At 40.6% G+C, this 22648-nt stretch overlaps 1 pseudogene across 1 annotated transcript; it reads left to right on the forward strand.

The window, feature by feature from the left end:
• Positions 1-13957: 13957 nt before the first annotated feature.
• LOC307113762 (non-histone chromosomal protein HMG-14-like) lies at positions 13958-14260 on the forward strand (annotated as a pseudogene). Its single transcript has one exon. The product of its transcript is annotated as a non-histone chromosomal protein HMG-14-like (transcript).
• The last annotated feature ends 8388 nt before the right edge of the window (positions 14261-22648 follow it).

The raw sequence follows: 22648 nt of genomic DNA on the forward strand, positions 1-22648 counted from the left end.
TTTGGGAACCAGCACCCCTTCAGGCACTGGCCCCTGCCTGCAAGTCATTCTAGCTGCCTTGGATTCTCTGGGAAAAGAGCTTCAACAGCTGTTCTCTTTTCTTGTGCATCGTCGGGGCACAAGGTTCAGAAATAATTGCCATGGACACAGACAATAGTGAGGTGAAGGCCTAGGTGGGGCAGGAGCCAGGTAAAGGGGGACAAAGCAGGGGAAATGAGGGACATCTGTAATATTCTTAACAAAAAACATTTTAAAAACAAAGAAATAATTAAATAATTGCAGCTATAGGAACAGGTTAGAGGATCTGAAATGAGACTAGGAAATATGGCTTCCTTTCTCTACCCATTTCTCATTGATGGAATCAATGTGTTTCCCACTCATTCCCAATCACTCCTGCCTCCTCAAGCAGCGTGAGCCAGGAAATGGCAACTTTTAAAAATAATTCTCCATTCTCCTTGCCCTTTAGAAACTTCCCTTCTTGTCTCCATCAAACAGAGGTCACACAGATGTCTAATAGAACAAAAAACTGGTATAGATACCTGGTCAACCTCTACTAGCTCCTGACCTTACAACCCAGCTGCACAGTGGAATGACCTGGAAAGGTTTTGTAAAAAATAGAAATATCCAGTTCATCTCAGAGATTCTGATTTCATGGGTCTGAGGAGGCTCCTGGGCATTCATATTTTTTAACGTTTCCCAGAAGATTCTACTGCAGAGCTGGTGGAGAGGGACTGTCTGACCTGAAGATCCCTTTTCTTGGCAAATATCCCCTTTGCACCTTGAAGTTAAACTCCATTTGGAGTTGCTTTCTGATGTTTCTGCTCAGGAGTCGGCCATGGTGTTGCTTCTCTGCACAGCTGCTTTGAGCAAGAGGTGTTGGAACTGGATGTTTATGCCTCAACACTGACTGTTCAAAGCTGTTTTCCAGTTATATATTCCAATATGGGACCCACACAGAGGAGGACAGGGGCAAATGAACCACTTGCCTCAAGCCCCACGTAGACAGAGGTCTCCGATGCAGACTCTCAGCCTTATCAATAAGCGGCTGGAGGCATGCAGCCAGAAAGGTACAGTGGCAGGTTTGAAAGAATACTTTCATCTGGCACTTTAACCATGAATGCCATTAATAAACTGTGCCACCGAGTCTGCGCAATGAACTCACGTTTTTATAAATCATAAAGTTCATTTTGAATAGCACAACTAGAATACATTTTATTTGGGGGTATATTTGAAGCACCAGTGAGTTCAATTGCAAGCATTGAAAACTCACCACAAATTTCACAGCTCTGCTTCGGCTTCTCTTGTTTTAAATGTCCTGGCAGAGGTGAGAGCCCTGCCACATCTAGCCCAGCTCACAGACCTTCCCCAGGTACATCACAGGCCCCCACTATCCACAAGGGACAGAACACTAAGCCAGGAATTTTTCCACCCTACTCACCTCATCCCTTTCTAGTCACAAGGCCAGGACCGGAGTGTGATAAGAGAGACACCCAGGGTCAATATTTAAGGAGACGCTCACTCTCAGGTACCAACCATGCACTTGAACAACTCTGAGAGTGAGGGCCTCCTTAAATATTGTACTGTGGGTGCTCAGGTACTTTCTGAGCCAGCACACGCATGCACACTTATGCACACATGCACACATGTACACACACACACACATCCAGCCATCTCAAGACCAATGTGATGATGAAATTCCTGATATAAGGATATAAGGTATCCCACTGAAATGCAGATATATAAGCAGGAGGGAGCGACAGGGACTCTTGGCAACAGAGCTACTGAGACTGTTAATTATCCCTTGTATTTCCATTATGAGGAGTTTTCACAAAAGTTAAAATAGATGGTATTCTTCAAAATGGTGGGGACAATGAGGAAAAAGACCAAATCTAATCCAGCCAAATTGAAAGCTATGTGGGTAAAGACTTCAGTGATATGCCTGTGATTAATCCTGAGGCATTTTTCAGTGAAAAATAGGAACTACAGGAGAGCATCATTCCGTTCTTCCTTTTAAAAAAGTCATAAAAGTTGATATTATTTACATCAGTTTCCTTTTTTGTTTCAGTTCATTGCAAATTCAAGCAACTTGTCTGTATTTGAACGGATTCCTACATCACTGCATGTATAAATATGAATATATCAATATATACACACACAAGAAACACACCCTAATGAGGCAGCCCACTTGAACTCAAGATCACTTGCTCATTGCCGCAGCTCCCTGAGGAGAGAACTGCTTTTGCAGAGAACACCAGAGGAGAGCAGCTTGTCTCTCTATGGAATCCCCTCTGGAAAGCTTGTGCCTCACCCACCAGTGCTTGATTCTGTCTCAGCATCGGATGAGCCTTGTCCACTTAAAGAGTAAGGATAACTTAAAGAGTAAGTCGGTGCAAAGAGAAAGGAAGGAAACAAGTGAGAGCAGATCTGTTTCCTGGGAGTTGGCCAAGGTCACCGCCAGTCCTAGGACTGCCATTTTGCTGTTACGGTATCACTAAAATCACTATAAAAATAAATGACATTCTAGATTCACTCTTCTGCCTTTACATTGAAACGAGGCAAAAAAAAATATATTATATTCTATTTACTTTACAATTGACACAGTGAAGGGAAAAGTCCATTTTGGGAAAATTTTACCCATCCAATGAATTTCTTATACTTTAGTTCTTTAACTAAATATCAGCTTTTTAAATTTGACTTTTATAAATGAATAACCAATGGGATCAAGACTGAGAAGTAGTATGACTTTGTTCTTTTTTATTTTAATATATTTTTATTGATTTAAGAGAGGAAGGGAGAGGGAGAGAGAAATAGAAACATCAATGATTGGCTGCGTCCTGCATGCCCCCCACTGGGGATTGAGCCTGCAACCCAGGCAAGTGTCCTTGACCAGAATTGAACCTGGGACTTTTCAGTCCACAGGCCAACGCTCTATCCACTGAGCCAAACTAGGGCTGGCTTTGTTCTTAAAATTTTGTTTTTCCTCCAATGTGTGGGGCTATCCTCCCTTTGAAAACAGTGACTTTTGTCTCCAAGCCCTGAATGATGGGTCCATACTGTTTGCTTGTAGCAACAGAGATCAATTGCTAGAGAAACACGTAACTTCACAGTTCACACCAACCAAAGGCTCTGAATGGAAATAAACAAGCTGTTAGTGTGATTGGAACCTATAAGATGCATGAACAATAATCTTACTGCTAAATCCTATCTTAATGAACTGGACTTTCTCAACTTCTTTCCATAGGGCCACTTTCAACATAGGCTGATGGTTTTGAAAAGATCTTCTAAAAGGACTTTTTAAAAGATCTTGCACCCTGGCAATTTATACAAGATTTTTTTTTTCAGGACAATCAACAATTATTTTATTCAGTATTTACTGGGAATACAAGATATGTTTTAAAGAGCCCTTCAAAAATAATAAATAAATAAACAACCCCTTCAAAGGATCCTGCATCCTGACATATTACTTAAGGAGTCTTAATAATATTAACTATAATGGGAGTGACATTTTGAGCCCTTTCTTTAAAGGCAGACAATGCTAAGCTCTTGCTAAGCACTTGGCAAGCATTAAATGCTGAAGTTGAGTCATTAGTCACTAGAGTTTGCCCAAGGACATGTGGGCAGTAAAGTTGTTGGGGAGCACACGAGACTTGGTTGGAAAGTTTGTAAGGAGGACATTCTGATAAAAGGGAAGTGTGTGGAAGGCCGCCTGCCCTGTTTATCGGAATTCCAAGTTAGGAGAGATAGGGGAGTGTCGATGGTGGTGCCCCCTAATTATTCCTTGACCTTTCCAAACAAGTCTGTGTACATGCAGACCTCCGGGTGTTTACTGGAATCCTTATGCTTAATCCCTGGATGCCCTTGCCTAGAGGACAATGTAAACACGTGTCCTCCCAAGATTACTCACCCTACTGATTGTATCTAAAGATAAAAATTCCAATAAAAGGCTAACAAGCAATCAAAGCTGCTCTGGCCGCTAGAGCCAGGGGCCCCTTAGCCCTCTCTTGCACAGACACACTGTGTCTGAGTAATCTGTTCATCCATCGTTCAGGAGCTGCTGGTCAGCCCGGGCACAAAGTGGCAGATGCGTGTGTATGGGTTCTGGCTCTGCCACTTCTAGCTATGTGACCTTCAGTAAATTCCTCAGTTCTCTGTGCTTCCATCTAAACAGGGGGTAATTATACTTATTCCACAGAATTATTGAGAAGATGCAATGCATTCATATAAGAGCAGCACTAGTACAGTGCGTGCACACAGTAGGTGCCTTGTTACTGACTATTTAAGTATGTTTTATGTCACCCCCTCCCCTTTTCAAATACTGCCAGTGGCTCTTATTACCTAAACCTGTACATCAAACCCCTCAGCATGGCATTCCATGCCATCCTGGCTCTAACCCTGGCCTAACTTTCTAGGTTTTCTTATATTCTACCGCATGCTTCAGACACAGGCACACGATAATCCAGGTGCATCAGCTGGATTAAGCAAAACCTGACATACATTTTTCTCATTTCCTTGTTTAGGCTTTTACTGCCACTCTTGACTAAAGGCCCACTTTCCCCAAGTGTTTTTTAAAAATATTGCATACCATCAAGGCCTGAATCAAATGAACTGTCATCCAGAAATATAGTTCTGGTCACCCCATTTGGAAAAATTATGTCGTGCACTACATTTTTCTGGTACTTTTACTCTGTTATAGACATCCTCACATTCACTCTCGCAGTCCCAGAGTTGGGGGGGGGGGGGGAGCAAGGTGCCCTGGGGTGAGTCACCAAAAACGATCCCAGATCGCACTCTGTGATATTTCTGCTCTGAAAGGAGAAAATGCCAAGGACTTACCTCCTTAGATATCAGGAGAAAAGAAGGGAACGGAAGATGACCCAGAGAGCTGTGCTAAAATCTGAGATAGCTAACCTTCTAAAAAGGGAGGATAACATGTCCAACAGTAGTGGGACCCGTGGCTTGAAGGAAGTAGCAGTGGGGTTGAAATCATCCAACTCTTTCCACTCAAATGAAGGCAACTCTGATCCATTCAATATTTATACTATCTTATATTTTACCATAAAGAGCATGTCTTCTCACTTAAGCTGTTGCCCTGGAATCTTTCTGAGAGTGTAGCTATCACCAGCTAGTGTTACATGTTGGAATCCTTCAGGCTTGCAAGACACTGGAGCCCCTTTAAAGGCAAAACGGGATGCCCTGGCCAGTTCTTACCCTAACGATTTATGACGGTGCAATTTGCTAACATATTAATAGGAACAGATGTTAGAAGCTTTAACTTTATGCAACCACTTTTTTGTGTGTTTATAGGCAAGATAATACTACACTCCACAGCAATTCACCCCCGCCCACAATTAATACCTGGAATTTTTAGAAAACCGGAAACAAAAGGGAATCCATAACTTTGAAATAGCAAGATATGCTTTACCCCCAAGGCAGGCTGTGAGTATCTGGGTTCATAGGTGCTATCTAGGCATGAGCTCTTTATGCATATTGGCATGTCCTTACGCAGAGGGAAGCCGTTTCATCAGTGGGCCTGATAAATGAGCTGAGGCTTAATTCAGTTTGTGGGTTCACCGAGTGAAAGACAAACGTTTGCACTTCACGCAGGCTGGGATAATCCAAAGGTTATATGGCTCTAACAAGATAATCCTCTAAGCACCGTTGCTTAAGTGTCTTTCCATTTGGGGGTAGAATTTATCAGGAGGTTGTCAGAGGAAAAGAACCCAAATGATGCTTCTCCAGACATTGAGCTCACCCTGCAGATTTGAGAAGGGCCCTTGCCAAAGAGCCCACACCGAGACGAGCCTCCGAGCAGATTTATGGAGCAAGGAGACCACACTCACTGAGAGGGTCCCACGGCAGCCTCCTCACCTCTTCACAAGCTTGGGGATCGGCTTTACCAACACTGAACTCTCCTAGACGTTTACAGTGATCTATGGCCTCAGTTTGAAGCTCATCCAAAGATAACTGCAGAGCCATCAAGTTTTATTTCTATTAGGCTACTCTGGGATTTACTGAGTCTGCACTGGATTTTGGACCCAAAAAAAATGACCTTGCTTTGCTTTGTCACAGGAACGTAGGAATCATGCATTTCAATTATTAGCTCCTCACAGACTATGAAAGCCCAATAGTAAAAATAGAAACTATTAAAGATGATATCCTATATAAGATTCTAAGTGAGAAATGTTGTATTCTTGAAATTTGAAGGATAATGGCAGTATAATAAAGATGCTCACACACATTAATTCTATAGATACTCATAGGTAGAAAGAATAATTTTTTTCTTTGGTGGTTATGTTTAGAAATCATGCAACAAACAGAGTTTAGTGAGTTTTAATGGGTCATGGGGTAGTAGAGGGAGATGCTAGGTGAAGTCCTAGCATAAATACATGAAAACATAAATAACTAGAGGAAATTTACAAACGTAGTGTAAGGACAGACAAGAAATATTCCATGCAAGTCCATGGATAGCTGCCATAGAAAGTGGTTGAGTTCTAGGCAAAGGATATCGCAAGAACAACTCATACTGTCTTTTTCCCAATACACCTTCCCAGTCTTTGTTTCAAACCTTTTTGATGATGAACACAGCATCAGAGCTGCCAACCTGCCATCCATGCCCTTCAGCCACACTCTCACATCTAACTTCCAAGCAGAGCAGTGTTCTGAAACACTGCCATCTTGTGGCCACTCCCAGAGAGAGCATGAGCACTGGGTACCTCAAATACCAATCACCCAAGAGACGAAACTTGGAGATCCAATTTCCACAAATGGGCATTTGTGATTCACCTAACAAGTGACATTTACTTAAATAGAATTTAGTTTTTAAAAGTATAACCGTATTTCTAGAGTACTGAGTGTGTACACAGCCAAGGCTTCATCCTAGGCAAAACAAAATAGAATTAAAGAAACAGAAAAAAACAAACAAACGAACAAAAAAAACTGAGCAATGTCAACACTGTCCAATAATATTTTCTGCAATGATTTTTTAAAAAGAAGAAAAACTAGTAAAACAAGCCTCAAGAAGATGTGTGCACGTGGAAGGCATTCAGGAGATGGTTGCTGATCTGTGAGAGGCACAGCACTAGGAACAGTGTTCCCCAACTTTTTATTTGGAAAATTTTCAAACCTTACAAAAAGCTGAATAAATAGTACCATGAAACACCTATATTTCCATCCATCCCTTAGAGTTCACCAACTGTTAGCATTATGCTGCTTTCTTTATCTCTGTATTTCGATCTACTTTCTTTCCTCCTGAATGATTTGCAATAATCATGAGATCTGAAAAGTTTAGCATTTCTGTCCCAAGAATAAGGGCCTTTTCTCTCTGACCACAACATCAATGTCACACTTAAAATTAGCATCAGTCAACAACATTTTGTACCATAGAGTCCATATTTCAATTATCCCCCAAAATATCTTTTATATTTTTTCTTTTTTTCTGATTCAAGATCCACTCAGGGTTCACACTTCATCTGATTATTGTGTCTTGTCAGTCTATATACAGCCTCCCCATCACCATTTTTGTCATTCATGACATTCACGCATCTGGAGAGTCCAGACAATTGTCTATTATATCATTTCTAACATTCTGGATTTGTTCACCCATTTTGACCTCAGATGACAATGTTAGCTGATTCCTGCCTCTCTCATATCTGCTCTCATTTTCATTAAGTATGGAACTATTTTTTCTGTGGGTTTCTAAGATGAGCACTGTGGTGCCTCTGTGAGGAACTGAGAGATAGCTATATCATTAAACAACATGCCTATCTCTGCAAAATCTCAAGGGAGAGACACAGAGGTCCTGGGATTTCCAAAGTGGGTGAAGGAAGGAGAAAAACAGTTCTGCTCATGATTGGCAGTTACTATCATAGGCTCCATTCTCTTCTGATTCACATCCACACAAGCAGAAGTTAACAACTAACCTCTCCTTTTCAATCTCATGTTCACAGATATTTTTTAAAATACGTTTTTATTAACTTTTAGAGAGAGAGAGGAAGGGAGAGGGATAGAGAGAGAAAAACTACAATAAGAGAGAACCATCATCAATCGGGATTGAGCCCACAACCCATGCATGTGCTCTGACCGGGAATCGAACCATGACCTCTTGGTTACTGGGTCAATGCTCAACCACTGAGCCACACCAGCCAGACCAGATATTTTTATTAGAACTTTAAGAAAAAGAACAATAATATGGTCCAAGCATGCAAAAAATATTCTGAAATCCATCAAATTTCAAAAACCTGCTTGTTATTTATCCTTTCCTACCTTCTTCATGAATATTTGCAACTAAGGGGGAGAATTCCTTACTACACTGTATGGTCGTGGTTTTCCATCGTTGCTAAACTCTTCATCTGCCATCAGCCTGGTATCCAGTACATCTCAACTGAGCTCTTTCTGATTTTGCTCTGTGCTCATTTGCGTTATTATTTGAGGTCTTACACCTTCAGTTATTTTATAAGCACATTAATCTATAACATAGAATTTACCAATGTCAAAGCCCCTATACCCCCCCTACCCCCGGTCCTACCTGGGTTCTTCTTTCTCCCAGATGTTGTCCCATTTCCAGCTCCCCATCATCCAGTGCTCCAGTAAAAACCTGAAAAATAAAAAATAAAATAAAAATAACCTGAAAAATAAAAAGAAAAAAGAAAAAGATGAGCTTTGATTCTGGAGTCAGATATACCTGAAATCCCAGCTCAGCCAACCTCTAGGCAGTTAATCTGTGAGAAGTTACTTATTTCTGTTTTCATTTTCTCATCTGTAAAATAGGAATACTGATAATATGTACCCTACAGGCTGCTTATAAATCCTAGAGAGAAAATATATAACATGCTTTCTCTTTCAGGAACCTTCAAATATCCCAACACGCTTGCTATGCTGATTTCAATGTGTATCACCCATTGCTATGATGGTTCATAAGACTCTCAGATTTTTTGGATTAGTGAGTTCCTGTTGGGGAGAATAAATAGTAGAATTAGATAAGAAGCTGCGAATCTGAAGGTAGTGGTGCAGAAATTCTTCATGGATGATAAAAACTGTTACTTTGAGATAAAAATGAAAAGCCCATATTAAAGGACATTGCATACTCATTGTCCAGGAGCTTTGAACAGAGGCCTTTGCCAACAAGGGGAAATGTCAGTCAACTGGTTCCATCTCACAGGATAAAGGACTATTTGGCCAGCCACTGCAGGAAATCCTGACCGCGCTTGGCTGAACACTTGGCCTCAGCTGATAGAAGCACATAGACCTATGTCCTAGCCAAATGGCAGAGATTAACTGTCTCACTCTCTGAATTTTTCCAGAAGCGAATTTGGATCAATCAGCAGGTCTGGGTACTCACACTAGGTGGGGGAAGGCAGACATGGGGTGCACATGCACGCACACAGCTCCTGAGCTGGGCAACCTCCCTCGGTCCCACCTTGCTCTGCCCCTCCATTCACAGTGGCCTCACCCACTTCTCCATTCACCATGTCAAGTTGTCACTATCAACTGATGGGGTGGACACACCAGTTTCCGTTAGTTTTCTGCTGGTAGATCACTCTCATTCTGCATATTGGAGATTGTCATTAATTTGTTGGTATTGGACCCCTTTCAAAAGTTTATCCTTGTGATGCTTGAGTGTTTTTAATCCCAATATAGATCAGTCCTCTTAGTATTAACTTCACCTTTACTTTATTCCTTCTAGAAGAATGAGAATGAATAATAATATGACAAGAGTGTGCCATAGACTGTGTAAACGCCTTATATTAAGTCATTAAGTTTGCCTTAAGGTTGATACCACTATTATCACATTAGACATATAAGAATGAACCCAGAGAAGTTAAGCAGTTGGCTCAAGGTCCCATAGCTGGGAAGTGGCAAAGCTGGGATCTGAATCCAGGTACCTATACTGGAGTCTATGCAATTAAACACTATCCCAGATGTGCCACAGGTTCTAGTCAAAAGACAGTGGGGCAGGAAGAGGCCCAGGCTTTGTTAAGTCACACTATGCTGGGCACTTAGCATTCTCTTTCTATCCTTACAGCCACCCTGGGAGGCAGGATTCTCACTGCACAGAGCCAGAGTCTGTTACAGCCCAGAGAAATGCCCAAATCCCTTTCTGTGGGAAACCTGCTCTCAATGCAGGCAGTTCCTTGCACGGAAGTGACTTTGTACCATACCACGTGACCCCACCACTCCAATCCCACTTAGGGTAGACAGGAGATGAAGGTGTCATCTGATACCAACTAGTCTCACAGGTACGACCAAGAGAAACATGGTATAGGCTGGCTAATGGAATCAGGTCTTTCCTGGGGAATCCAAACTCAAGACATTCGGAAAAGTTGGTCAGCAGGTGGCAGAAGTAGCAGAAGAAACCACAGGACAGTGGCAAGTTACCAAAATGGTGGAGCACTAGCAACATGACCAAATGTCCCCGCCGCTGAGGAGGAAACAGATAGCCCATTTTCTCCCAGATGGCAATAGGCCATGCCTTATCCTGGGAGGGAGAACAGAGTTGTCACCAAGCACAGATGGGGTCCATTTAGGTAGGACACCGTGAAACTGTGTGATAACTAAGAAGAAACATGAGAATGACAAGTAAATGTCATGATTAAAAGTTAGCAGCAAATACAGGTCTCGGGAACCTCATACACCCTCCAAAGGGAAATAAGTTGATTTGTTTAATAATAATAAAAAGGTTTTAATTTTGTTATCCTTTTAAACTACTTTCTCAGGACTGAAAGCAGCTACAAGATTCTATCTGCACAGAAGAAGCCAAGCTGACATTCTTCTCTGTCTGGTCTTCACCCACATGTTCCTCGGTGCCAACAAGAGTCCCATTGGTAGAAAGACAGCTGTGAAATTTCAGCAAATTGGTTTGGCCACCACCACAGCCCAATGTTTTCCTTTCTCAGTTGCCTTTACAATGAAGGATGTTATTTCTAATGTAGCTGCTGAGTGGATGCTATTTTTAAGAGCAGTCTCTCTTCCCATGTCTCTCCGGGCTCCTACAAAGAGTTTCATCCTGACCCTTGTGAGCTGGTGCACAAGTATCTACATTTACCTTCCCATTGCTCCATTTAAATTGTTTCTAAAGAAAAGAATATATATAAAGAGAAAAAAAATTGCATAAATGTATACATATATAGAGAGAAAAAGAGATAAAGGATATAGATACAAAGGTTATATATGGACCATTTTATATATATTCTTTTATATCTACATCCCTTGATGTATATGGGTGTATATACATCATACATGTATTTATATCATACTAGAGGCCCGGTGCATGAAATTCATGCACTCGGGGGAGGGGGGTCCATCAGCTTGACCTGCACCCTCTTGCAGTCCAGGAGCTGGCAGTTGGACATCCTTAGTGCTACCATGGAGGCAGGAGAGGCTCCCACCACCGCCGCTGCACTGACCACCAGAGGGCAGCTCCTGCATTAAGCATCTGCCCCCTGGTGGTCAGTGCACATCATAGCGACTGGTCGTTTCACTGTTCGCTCTATTTGCATATTAGCCTTTTATTATATACTAGAGTCCTGATGCACAAAATTTGTGTACTGGGGGGTCCCCTCAGCCCAGCCTGCGCCCTCTCGCAGTCTGGGACCCCTCGGGGGATGTCCGACTGCTGGCTTAGGCCCGCTCCCCAGGGGAATTGGGCCTAAGCCGACAAGCAGACATCCCTCTCACAGTCCAGGGCTCTCACAGTCCAGGACCCCTCACTCCTTATCGCCCACCTGCTCTCCTCGGCTTGCTGCTCCTTAGTGCTGCCACAGAGGCGGGAGAGGCTCCTGCCACTGCTGCTGTGCTTGCTAGCTATAAGACTGGCTCTGCTGAGCAGCACTCCCCCTATGGGAGCACACTGACCACCAGGGGGCAGCTCCTGCGTGAGCATCTGCCCCCTGGTGGTCAGTGCGCATCATAACAACCAATCTTTCTGCCGTTTGGTCGATTTGCATATTAGGCTTTTATTATATAGGAGGATATGTGTGAATGTATACGTATATATGAACGAAGGATGGGTAGATAATAAATTATATACACACATAGTTCATTACATATCAGATTACTGGAACTTAGACTAAATTTTTATATCTAACTATATACCATTTACAGACACCAAGATAATAGCATATTTATGGCCCAGATTCTATTTTAGAAATTTTGACTTTTAACTATTACTAGCTCATACATTTCTGTCCTAAGGCTCTTTACCAGTCAAATTATAACTTATATAAGCATTTGACAAGCACTCATTAGCTCTCTGACTCTCAAAAGAAAAGGTGGCCTTTTCAGCTCATTCTATTTGAATTTCTGATCTGGATGACACTGGAGATTGTAGGGTCACGCTGCCAATCAGATAGGTTTCTTTTCAAAGGTTGCCACTGGGTTTGAGAAGAATAAGCTACATGAGTGCACATCACATGAGGTCAGGCTGGTAGATTTCCTGCACTTCTGAATGTACACTAGCATGTTGTATGGTTCTTAGCAAAGAAGGACACCAAGTCTAATAAACTGGTGTCTTTGTAGGCTCTCAAAGATACAACTGTTGGCTTCCTTAATACACCACAAAGCTGTTTCATTTGAGATAACACCTGGGAGAAGCAATCTTCAACCAGGTAAGTGTCCTCTTCTCTAATTGCTGTCCTAGAAATTCAAATCAGTCACCATAGAGAATCATATTAAAATCCCTCCATTATCCCAGGGAGGTTAAAAGGCTCAAGACTGACAATCACCAAGGTTTAATGCAACTTAATAAAATCATGACCTACTTTGACATGGCACTTAACACATCCTCTTGTTAAGTCAGAGTTTTTAATGCTTCTGAGGGGTGTAAAAATTTTAGGTTAGAAGGTAAAGGCAGCAACACAAGTCAAAACAGTAATATGATGAGAGAGGAAACATTGGAATACTAAATAGTCAACAATTGAATTCTATGCATGTTGTATAGAGTTAAATATGTCATATATGCTGTGCACAAAGCCACCCACCTCCCAAACTGCCTCTTTCAAGCGTTGAAAACTAAGTCAATACCACGCCTCCTCACAACACCCAACTTTCTTAATTCCAGAGTAACGCATCTATTCACAGTGGCCCAGTGGCCATTGATTTTGCAGCCAATGCAACCTGATAATATATTACTCAGAGGTTATCTATCACTTGGTTCCTAATTGCTATGCAGATGGTTCCTGGGCCTCATTTCTTAGCATTGAGGCTAATTTATCACCATTTCCACTACTGCCAGTTATTTTTTTCTTAATGAATAAATAAATTGGGTTTAAAATTTTGTCAATAGTTTCATGACATGCTTATTCTGTTTGTCTCTTCCTCTTTACTTTTTTCTTGACACTGTAATTTATTGCTTGTGTGAATTAATCCAACTCACTCTTCCTCGATAGCTAGGCTAGTTATTGGTAAGCTAAACCTCACCAAGAAGGGATTAAATATCACGCTTTTCCCAATACCTTAAAAACAATTTTCTGGAGACCCTATAATTGACCGTGATAAATGTCTGGATCAATATTGACAGCAGTGATATCTTTCAAGAAGGTCTAAAACACACAATTCAGGTTAAATTATGTCAAGGAGTCACCATGGCCTATTGGGGGGGCCTCTGTCATAGAGGCAACAGGATCCACTTGGCTCACAGAATCCCAGGAGGGTTTATTGGCTCCTCAATGTCTGGGACACCTTTGTATTCTGGAACTCACCTTATGCCTGGATTAATGGGGGCAAAAGTCACACAAAAAAATTATAAATAAAATTTCCCACCCAGCCCAACATTATAATATTGCCTCCTGATGCTCTCAATTTTATTTATGCCCATAACCATAACAACCCATACCCATGAGAAAAAGGGTATGAAAGACTTTGATGGGGTCCAAGCAGCTTGGGCAGCGAGAGAAGCAGCCGCGAAGCCACTCGGCATGCCTCGGCCCTCAGGCACCCAGCACGTGCCTGATCCGCTGCCACGATGCCCAAGAGGAAGGTCAGCTCTGCCAAGGGGTGACCAGGGAGGAGCCCAAGAGGAGGTCGGCCAGGTTGTCAGCCAAACCTGCTCCTGCAAAAGTGGAAACGAAGCCCAAAAAGGCGACAGGAAAGGATAAATCTGCAGGCTAAAAAGTGCAAATGTGAGGGAAAAGGGCAGCAAAGGGAAAGCTGGCCGAAGTGGCTGACCAGGAACCTAAAGAAAATCTACCTGCGGAAAACAGAAACTAAAAGCGAGGAGAGTCCAGCCTCAGAGGAAGCAGGAGAAAAAGAAGCCAAGTCTGATTAATGTCATGTACCATGTCTTATCAGTGGTCCCTGTCTCCCTTCTTGTACAACCCAGAGGAATATTTTTATCACCTATTTTGTAAATGCAAGTTTTTTTAGTAGCTCTAGAAACATTTTTAAGAAGGGGGGAATTCCAACTCATCCCATTGTTTTAAGTGTAAATGATTTTTTTTAAGAGGTGAAATCATTTGCTGGTTGTTTATTTTTTGGCACAACCAGAAAATAGTGGGATATTGAATATGGGAGACTTTCATTGTCTTGGGTGTCAGCTTAACATTCCATAGATGGGGGTCGTTTTTATAGCCTATAATACAAAGCATATTAAATGGCAATTTGGAGTCAGTCATGTGTTTGCTATGTCTTGAACATTTTAAATTACGTCTATTCACATGTTTTTGGTAGAATTGTTTCCTAAAGAAAACCACTCCTTGATCTTGGCTCTCCCTGTCAGAATTTTGTGCATCTGTAACATCTTTGGTGTGGTAGTCCAGCTTTCCTAATAACTTTGTCAATGTGCTGTGAATGATTGGAAATTTGATTATGTAGTATATATGATATTAAATTGTGAATTAGCCGAAACCGGTTTGGCTCAGCGGATAGAGCATCGGTCTGCGAACTGAAAGGTCCCAGGTTCGATTCCTGTCAAGGGCATGTACATTGGTTGCGGGCACATCCCCGGTGGGGGGTGTGCAGGAGGCAGCTGGTCGATGTTTTTCTCTCATCGATGTTTCTAGCTCTCTATCCCTCTCCCTTCCTCTCTGTAAAAAATCAATAAAATATATTTAAAAAAAAAAGAAATGACTAAAAAAAATTGTGAATTAGTGGGACTTTGATGTAACAGCATAGCAACATTTGAAGATATTGGTACTTGATACTCTATTAAGGAAAATTAGCCTCCAAATTTTAAACTGGAAAGTCACTGGAATAACTGCTTAGGAAAGAACCACAACTACATGACTTTCCATTTTGGTACGTATGTTAAGAATTGTGTACAAATTGAAATGTCTGTGTACTGATCCTCAAAGCAAACAACAAAATCTCAATTATGAAAAAAAATACTTTGATATTCATTTTTTTTTTGTGGCTATTTAAGGGTCCAGCACTGCAGTGGAGTTCAAAATCAGGTCCATTTGAGTGTTCATGTAGGGGCATGGGAAGATCCAGTAAACATTTTAAAGACATGATTATAGCCTTAACTGGTTTGGCTCAGTGGATAGAGTGTCGGCCTGTGGACTGAAGGGTCCCAGGTTTGATTCCGGTCAAGGGCATGTACCTTGGTTGCAGGCACATCCCCAGTAGGGGGTGTGCAGGAGGCAGCTGATCAATGTTTCTCTCTCATCAATGTTTCTAACTCTCTATCCCTCTCCCTTCCTCTGTAAAAAAATCAATAAAATATATTTTTTAAAAATAATAAAGACATGATTGTAGAAGGTTGGGAAGCTGTTGTAAGAGGGGCTATTGAAAGAGTTGATGATGCAGACAATGGAGATGAAGAAAACTGAAAAAAATTCAAGGTACATTGGTAGATGCAGCATTAATAGTATTTGTGGATGTATTATTAGTTGTGGGTTTCATAGAGGAGAAATGAAGGCTTACTCTTAGATTTAGATTGGAGTACTGGGTGGATTTTGGAACCAATCCAAGATGAGAAATTGAAGAGCAGAGAGATTTGGGAGGACTAGAAGTCAAGTAGTCTCAAAAATTAAGACTGTGATGCTTGTGGGACAGAACTTGCAAGCAGAGATGTGAAATAGACCTGCGAGTACATGACTCTGAGGCTCAGTGAGGTCTGCCAAATGCATATATGTTCAGGAGTCGTCACAATAGATGAAGCATGGGAAAGGGTGTAACTGCTTGGGCTTCCTCACAGCAGGGCGGTCTAGGTTAATCTCCTCACATGTCAGCTAGCTGTCCTTCAGAAAGTGGGTTCCGGAGAATCAAGCAAAAGCTGAAAGGTTTCTTATGATCTCATGTCATAAGTTCCATCATAAACTGTGAAATTTTACACTTTGATTGGACTTTTCCCAAGTTCCTCTCTGCAGATTACTTAACTGTGTCTGATTCTTCCAGACTCCAGGTTTAAGTTGAGATTGTTTTCTTACTGGGTCCATATTTAAAAACTGCATTCTCAAATGTGAAATTTTTATTACAAAATATACTAACAAAAGGAAAAATTGAAAGATAGCCTTGATTGCAGAGACCTCCTTCTTGGTAGGACAGCAGAAAAGGGAACACAGAAATCATGAGAGAATTAATAGAAAATGGAAAACCCATTTTTTAAAACTTCGACGTTATTTAACACCAAACACACAAAATCTAATATGGACGTGATTCACAGTTTGAGTTACAGAATAATCCCTACAAGGGGTTTCACAAATATAACAGCTTCTCTCTCCCTCTCTTTTACCCAATATCTCATTTCTAAAACTTCTCTCTCCCTCTTCATAAGATTATTCATTTCCAAACCACGTCTTCAAAAAAACACCAAAGCCATACAGTATCATTCCTCTTTTAGAGTTTTCTTCTATTTTAATTAAATTTCAGGTCCAGATAGTCTACCAGTCTGTCTAGACAGCCACTGAAATGTGATTAAAATAGTTGTGTGTATAATTATATCAGTAATGTGTTAAGGTTATTGAGACTGCAGTACTTAATTACATAAACTTTTCTGCAATTATTTTTTCATAATGAATTTCTGGCCCTGGTCCTAATGATGAATGTGTCTCTACATTTATATATTAATTTTTATTTCAGGGAACCTTTTCAATGCTACCTTGACTGGAGTTAAGTAATTGTTTTTTTGTTTTCAGATAGTATCAAAGTACCAAATGCCACCAAGTTAAATATTGAGTGGAGAGACTGCATGTCAAGGACTAGTAGGGAGCACAGAGCCTGGCCACCAAAGGCTAATTTGCGGTGACTCCCTCTAGAAGTGTAGCTCTGGTCCTCCTCAAAGGGCAGCCTGTTGGTGTTATCTATAATAATAAAAGAGAACAGTGGAACAACCATCTGGACGACCACGCTATGACACCCACTGGTGCCAGGCCAGCCAAGGCGGGTGCAATGCGATTGGTCAGAGGGCCCCACCATCTTCCCAAGATCACCCCACAGAGGGAGGCCCAGGCCACCAGCCAATGGGGTAATTAATTGGGGGGCGCTCCATGATTGCCCCAAAGAGGGAGGCCCAGGCTACCCGGCGGTAGTGCTGCAGCGGGTGGGCAGGGCCTCCCTCTGTGGGGCCATTGATTGTGGGGCTCCCGGACTGCAAGAGGCTGCAGGCCAGGCTGAGGGACCATCTCCCCACCCCCAACCCATCCCCGCCAAGTGCACGAATTTCGTGCACTGGGCCTCTAGTGAATAAATAACAGATGCACCATATCCCAAAAATAGGTAAAATGCTATGAGCCATAATTAGAGAGCTATCAAGACACATTGCCATTGTTAAAAACAGGTAAAATTGTTTTTAATTCAAAGGAAGATAGAATAAAACAACTTTGTCATTCCTACAAGTTTGGTAGAGAAATATTTGAAATCATCTGAACTATTAAAATGTCAGAGTTTCACCAGCATCTATATTATTTAAAATTAGACATACTATGGATGTTTATTGATTCTTCTAGAGTTCTTTAGAAGATTAATAACATATGTCTGAAAAACTTTCATGTTAAATTATTATAGCCATACTTTTTGGCAGAAATCACAAATTGGATATCCATAGTCCAAATGCAGACCTCATATGCATTTTATTTGACCCACACCATGTTAAAAAATAATTGAGAGATTTCATCCAAAATTATTCGCTCATGTATTCAGCAAATATTTACTGAGTACCCTCATGCATGCCAAGCTCAGTACCAGATGCTAGAAATATTTCATGAAAAAAGAAGTAATCCCTGCTCTTATGAAGCTTACAGCCAAGAAAATAATACAGATAATTAAACAAGCAGTTAGAAAAAGCGTGATAAATATTATTATAAAGTCAAGGGCACTGTTGCATGTGTATAACTAGTATTTATTGAGCATTTACTGTGCACTAGAAATTGTCTGATGTGCTTTACCACATTTTTAAAAAATATATTTTTATTGATTTCAGAGAGGCAGGGAGAGGGAGGGAGAGATAGAAATATCAATGATGAGAGAGAATCACTGATCAGCCGCCTCCTGCACAACCCCCACTGGGGATTGAGCCCGCAACCTGGGCATGTGCCCTGACTGGGAATCGAATCCTGACTTCCTGGTTCATATGTCAACACTCAATCAATGAGCCACCGCAGCCAGGCTGTGCTTTACCACATTTAATCACATAATAGTCCTATGAAGTAAGTACTGTTTATCATCATCTCCATATTTCAGATGAGCATTTTAAAGCACAAACAGTTTTAGTAATTTGTCCAATATCATAGAACACTGTATATACCCTTTTGAATTCAACATTTTGATTTATCTATTCTGTATTGTATTCTCAAATCTTTAATTTCAGGAAGGGAGCATGGGTAGTTTCATAATATCAACATTTTTTCATATTCTATTGGGGATGCTAAACTGTATTTTCTAATATGTTTTTCTTATTTTAATCCATGGATACTGACTTGATGGTATAATAAATGAATATAGACTTTGAAGCTACTTAGACCTCAATTTGCATTTGAATCTGCCACTTTCTAGTTTTATGACTGTGGTAGGCAGAATTTTGGTCCACATGATCTTCACCTTGTGGTGTTACACCCATAATTATGCTATGCTATACGGCATAAAGGACTTTGCAGGTGTAACTAAAGTGCCAAGCCAGCTGACCTTAAGATACAGAGATTATCCAGATGACTTGCCCCAATCATATAAGATGACTTAAAAGCAGACAGCTTTCTCTGGCTAGGGGAAGAGGAGATATTGCAGAAGTCAGAGAGATTAGAAGCTTGACTCAATGTGCTGCCACTGGCTTATTAGGTGCTTAATATATGTCACACGGTGTCCTTGGCCTTTAGTAAATAGTGAATCTTGATGTCATTTAAATCTTAATGAGAAAGGCATTTTTATAATGTAAAATTACTTGCAACTATTACTATCAAAATCTAAGTCTCATAGCCATAATTATTTATTGGCCAACATCTAGATAGACCCAGCCAAAGTCTCACTCTTTGTTTTCTATGTAACCACTGGGCATCAGTGTTCACCATCCCACTTCAAACCCATCTTATTCTTAGGTATAAAAGCTTTCCTTTATTGCTTGTTCTTACTCTGAAGGCATTCATTTGTATATCTCTAATCTGGTGTATTATAACTTGGTTTTAGTGTTGGAAACATTATAAGAGCCAAAAAAGCAGCCCATGATTATGAGCCATGTATTTGCATTATGATTTAGCAGTAAATAGCTTCTAATCCTTTGGGGGGAAAGGCAAAATATAAACCAATGATCAATTGACTTTTCATTTCCAGCCAAAAAAAGAATGATTTGTGTACATGGCAATAGACAAAATATAATAGATCTGTTAAAATATGACATCTTCTAAGCTAGAAATAGCCTATGCTTTATTATACATCATTTTGAGTACACCATGTGTTATTTTTTACTGTAAAACATTATCAATAGATAAATTAGTAAAAATTTGACCATAAAATGAATTTTTTAAAGTGAACTTTAAGCCCAAGCCCGTTTGGCTCAGTGGATAGAGCATCAACCTTTGGGCCTTGGTCGGGGTGCATGCAGGAGGCAAGCAATGGATGTGTTTCTCTCATATCGATGTTTCTCTCTGTCTTTCCCTCTCTTCCACTCTCTCTAAAAGATCAATGAAAAAAATGTCCTTGGGTGAGGATTAACAAACAACAAAAAAAAGTGAACTTTAGCCTTAAGGCAATTTTTATTTAAAGTAAAATACCTGTTTTGAACACCATCTATAAATTCACAATACTCAAGATTTTTTTTTCATTTCAATGCACATCTAACAATGCAGCTTTAGTAGGAAAATTAAATGTGCTGTATAGTTTCATCCATCCGTCCATTCAGGTATCCATTCATCCATCCTTTCACTTATTAGTAGCATTAGTACATATTGAGCTATGTTATAGACAACCGCTATTTTTATTTTTCTGCCTCCAAGAATTTTCAGTCCATTAGGAAGATAAGAGAGACCTGAATCATCATGCTACAAAGAATACAAGATAGATGTATAGGTCATGTCCCAAGGCTGTGTACAGAATCATCCCACGCTCAGGTAAGACTTGGAAGTAAATGTTACAGCAGTGAAAAAATAATCAGACTGTGAAGCCCTGTCATTCATTCTTAGTGGCTTCAGGCAGCAACTTTGCCTCTCTGGACTCTGTTTCTCAAGAAAGTGGAGGGAACTCTCCATGTAAAACAGAAGCAGTCACTTGTTGCCCCAGGACCTCACAGCCAGTCCACAAAGCCCTCACCCACTGAGATTCCACAAGAAAGTAAGGAGAACATGGAGACTTAGGAAAAAAAACAGCTTCCAGCCTCTTTCTCTCTCCAAATTAGAAGCAGGAAACTGAGATTTGCAAATGAGAAAGGAAAACATAATGTGGGAACTTCACCAAGATAGCTCAGCAATGGTACAGGAATTAAAACCTAGGCTTCCTTGACTTTTAGATCAATGGTCACATGAATTCAGAACAAAAGAAACCTCAACAATTCTTATCTTCATGTCTAAAGGAAATCACCAACACCTGACATTATTAGAATTATGCTTACCAGAATTTATAAAACTATATGCTTCTAATATACAACTGTCTCATTGCCATACCTTTAATGAGTAGACACTATCAACATAGACTTTGAATTCAAGTCTCCCTCTTTATGTGAATGATTGGCAAACTTCTTTATATATTTATATATACTTTTTTTTATTATTGATTTCAGAGAGGAAGGGAGAGAGAGAGAGAGATGGAAGCATCAATGATGAGAATCATCCATCGGCTGCCTCCTACATGCCCCTACTGGGTATCGAGCCTGCAACCCGGGCATATGCTCTGACTGGGAATCAAACCATGACCTCCTGGTTCATAGGTTGATGCTCAACCACTGAGCCATGGGGGCAAGGCTAGAAGCCATAACCTTTTTATGACTGTCTCCAAAATCTTACATCATCACTTTAGCTTTATTCTACTCATTACAACTAGTCATTAAGTCCTGTCCACATGCACGAGGAGGGAAATTAGACCTCTTTTCTTAAAGGAAGGCATCTGAAAGAATTTGTTGACATATTTTTAAAGTACAAAGCTGTCTGACAGGATTACGATAAAGAGTAAATGAATCGATACATGTAAAACACATAGAGCATGTAATGGGATTTTGATAAATGCCAGCATTTATCACTATTTTTATTATTCATGGTGTGTTCACTGTGTTCCAGGCCCTGTGATCTGTCAAGGAGAGGCAGAGCCAGAATAGAGTTTATTACAGTCTGACTGGAGTGAGCGTTGAAACCAAAGATGGAGCCACACATGGGACTGAAGGGAGACGAAAGAACACCATGAAGCAAAGACGGAGGTCTGGGTTAGGTCAGCCAGAATCCTGCCCTCCTTCTGGACTTGCCTCTTGCTTATGCCCATTCAAGTTTGTCATTGATGTTTGCACCCTCCCTGATCAACCCCTAAACATTCATTGCCATATTTTACATATGCAATCATTGACCTTCCCAACTATGACCAGGTGGGTCACTTTGGTGATGGAAATGGCCTCAGGATAGTCTATTTTGTTCATCCAAATTTCATAGTACCCCCATTGAAGGTACACATTCCAAGTGCCTGGTGGTTCATTTTCTTCTTGGGAGTTAAATAGAAAGTACCAATGGTGGATTGGCATGGGGTGTAGTGTTATTATCACCTTGTAACATTAGTTTCACCATTTCAAGATTTAGACAATATTAGCAGGAAAATACAATATAGTAGCTCCTAGCTAAGTATACTCCTTAAGCATATTTTTTATTTCTTTGAGAATATTTAGTTTGGAAAAGAAAAGGAACCACAGAATTTTTTAATAAATTAGAAAGAATTCCTGTGTGGAGTTTCGGTTAATTATGGGAACTCACACACTGCTAAGTCCTAGCCATCCATCTTTGGGCAGACTCTTTAAATTTCTTATTGGAGTCAGGATATTTTCTTTGGTTTGACATTAATGATAGCTAAAAATTAATTTTTCACCCACAGGAAATATTAGTCTCTCATTTGAGAGTCAACAATATTATTTTTCTCAGATAAATCATCAGTGAGTCAGCCAGCTCTGAAACCCAAGCTTCATAAATCATAAAAATCATGAAGTTGAAGGCATCTTACAATCATTCAGCCCTGTCCTTATATGGATAAGGAAACTAAATCCTAAAGAGACTAAAAGAATTGCCTCCAGTCCCAGAAGTTAAAAGCAGGCAGGTCCACA

Source organism: Cnephaeus nilssonii (genome assembly GCF_951640355.1).
Source record: "Cnephaeus nilssonii genome assembly, chromosome: 2".
Lineage (NCBI taxonomy): Eukaryota > Metazoa > Chordata > Mammalia > Chiroptera > Vespertilionidae > Cnephaeus > Cnephaeus nilssonii.